Genomic DNA, 3,049 nt, shown 5'->3' on the forward strand with positions numbered 1-3,049 from the left:
GGGGGGCTCTGCTACATCATGAAGAATGAAGGTAATCCACGCTGGGGGGGGGGGCTCTGCTGGCGTATTTTCTTTGTGGTCATCGTGACGTTATGTAACATCCGGTGAGCGTGTGTCCGGTTTGCGCAGGTGGCTGTAGCAGCTGTCGAGCGCAGGAGGTGTGTAGGTGACGCGTACGACTACAAACGTAGTTGTAAGAACAACAGATCGGGTCGAGACCCTGGAGCCGGAGCCGTTTCGCTGAGCGCAGACTGAGTTGGAATTAAAGAGAGTGCAATCAGCCTATGAACAGCTAATGGTGAGACTTGAGACGTTTAAAACGTGTGCTGTCGTTGATCTAAGTGTTGCGAAGTCCTTTATAATAACATCCCCACACTGATTGCAGACAGCGCACCACGTCAGAAACACGACCGTGATGAACCCAAACTCTCCATAACCCAGTTCAAGCTTTTGCTGGGAAGCTAACGAGCTCTCCAACCAGGTGAAAGTAGTTTGGCTTCCTCCCCAAAAGCCAGAAGGATTAAGGATATTCCCCCTCAGGAAGTCAGTTTGTGGAGGTGCAGTACATTCACACACCAGCTGTCTTAACGTTCGCTTCCTGCTGGGCGGAGTCTTGGGCTTAGACTCTGTTTACCGGACTGCAGAGAGTCTGGCCATGACCTTAGGATGAAACTGTATAGCCACCATGGTGACGTTGGAGGCTGAAGCTTAGACACACACACACACACACACACACACACACACACACACAAACCTACATACACTCTCGTGGGACAGGTGTGTGGTGTGAAAGAGCTGCCCTCTACTGGAGTGATGAGGAAGGAGCGGAGGGTGGACAGCGATTGGCCAATCGGGTTATTCAGAACTAATACAGGAAGTGCAGTCAGTCAAAGTCATGACATGTTTTGAAATGCTTTCATTGTCCCTGTGGGGTGTCCTGTCCTGCCCCACACCTGGAGGATACAACGATATTAACCAATCACAGTGCTTTAATCAATCAATCAATCAAAGCTTTATTTGTATAGCACATTTCATACCCAGAGGCAACACAATGCGCTTTACAGAGAACAAGGGAGGAGGGCATACGACCCACTCTCTACATATTCCAGAGGGAAGCAAAAAAACAGTAATCACCCAGGGGCCAGATAAGTGAGCTGTAAAAATTCTTCCCTGACCCCTCTCAACAAGGCGATCGAGCAAGCTCCTGGAGTATGTTTGTCTACCGGCTAAGAACATTTATAAAGCAATAAATTACATTAAATTACATTTACAGAGTAAGAGAGGCTAAAAACATCATAGGAGAGACATGGCAAACACTGGTGTATGTCTGTGTGTGCGTGAATGTGCCTGGGCCCAGATAGAGGCAGGGATAGGGAAGGGGGACTGGGCCCAGGCCTAAAGCCGGAAGTGGGCTGGTGTATGTCTGTGTGTACGTGTGTGTGTGTTAACTAATTGCTACGACATCCACAGCAGACACAGGGGTATCTATCGGACTCAGGGAGGTCTGCTGGTGACAGTGGGGCATCCACTGGACCTGGTTAGAAGATAGGAGGGAGAGAGAGAGGCACTAGGGAGAGGGAAGGCAGAACAGGGTTAGTAGCACACAGAGCCATAAAAGCAACACAGATATTAAAACAGGCAACCCGGAGCAAGCTCCTGGAATATATTTGTCTAACGGCTAAGAACATTTATAGAGCAATAAATTACATTAAATTACATTTTCAGAGCAAGAAAGGCTAAGAGCATCATGGGAGAGGTATGGCAAACACGTGTGTGTGTGTGTGTGTGTGAGTGTGCCTGGGTCCAGATAGAGGCAGGGGTTTGGGTAGGGTAGGGGTAGGAAAAGGATACGGACCCGGGTTAGGGTTAGGGTGAGGGGGAGGGGGGCTGGGCCCAGGTCCAGGCCTAAGCCGGATGTGGACAGATGTCAAAACTCATCTCTTCAAGAAGTACGACAACAATCCTCCCACCTAAATACTTATTATATTATATTGCACTGTACTTTAGATTGCGATTCTTGCACTTTGCCTTCAGCACTAGATTATGTTCTTAGTCACTTAGGGACCTAACCCTTACTTAGGCAAGGGTTAGGGTTAGGGTTAGGTTAACCCTAACCCTGACTAACCCTTACTTAGGCAAGTAGTAGTACATTGGCTTTTCCTACGTTAAATGCAATTATTGTTAGTCGCTTTGGATAAAAGCGTCTGCTAAATGACTGTAATGTAATGTAATGTAATGTAATGTAATGTGTGTCTGTGTGTACGTGTGTGTGTGTTAACTAAATAATACGCTTTATGAATGTGAGTAGTGGTTGAGGGGTTGAATTTGGATGTGTTAAACCTGGATGAGAGCAGAAGTAGGCACCGTTAGGGGTCTGGGAGAAGGACCATGTTTTAGGATCCCTTGTTGACTCTTTGACCTTGGATGTTGGTATTAATTTAGTTTTCATGCCTTCATCTTGAATTACTACAATTAGTCCACTCAATTCCTTCTGTTACTCAATATCAAATTAATGATTTACTGAGGTGAGTCATTCATTTGTTTCTGTACAGCTTCTTGCCTCAAGCCAATGTTTTCTTTTTTTGCTGTGATGGCATGTACAGTACAGTACAGTAAGTCCAAAGGATGTTCCGCGGAGAGATTGTGGCCGCAGTAATAAGGCAGTAATAATGCGGTAATTGCACACCGCGCACCACCTTGTGTGAAGGACTGAGTCAGCTGCGCCCATCCTGCAATAAACGTTCCCCCTTTGAAGTGGTTTGGCATTCTCCTCGCTAATAACCACGGCCACTTTCTCCTCCTCTGCTCTCTCTCTCTCCCTCTATTCCCCCTCTCTCTCTCTCCCGCTCTCTCTCCCTGTCTCTCTCCCCCTCTCTCTCTCTCTCCCTCTCTCTCTCTCTCTCTCCCTCTCTCTCTCTCTCTCTCCCTCTCTCTCTCTCTCCCTCTCCCTCTCCTCTCTCTCCCCCTCTCTCTCTCTCCCGCTCTCTCTCTCTGTCTCTCTCCCCCTCTCTCTCTCTCTCCCTCTCTCCCCCTCTCTCTCTCCCTCTCT

Source organism: Borostomias antarcticus, assembly GCF_949987555.1.
Source record: "Borostomias antarcticus genome assembly, chromosome: 17".
In the NCBI taxonomy this organism is placed as follows: Eukaryota; Metazoa; Chordata; class Actinopteri; order Stomiiformes; family Stomiidae; genus Borostomias; species Borostomias antarcticus.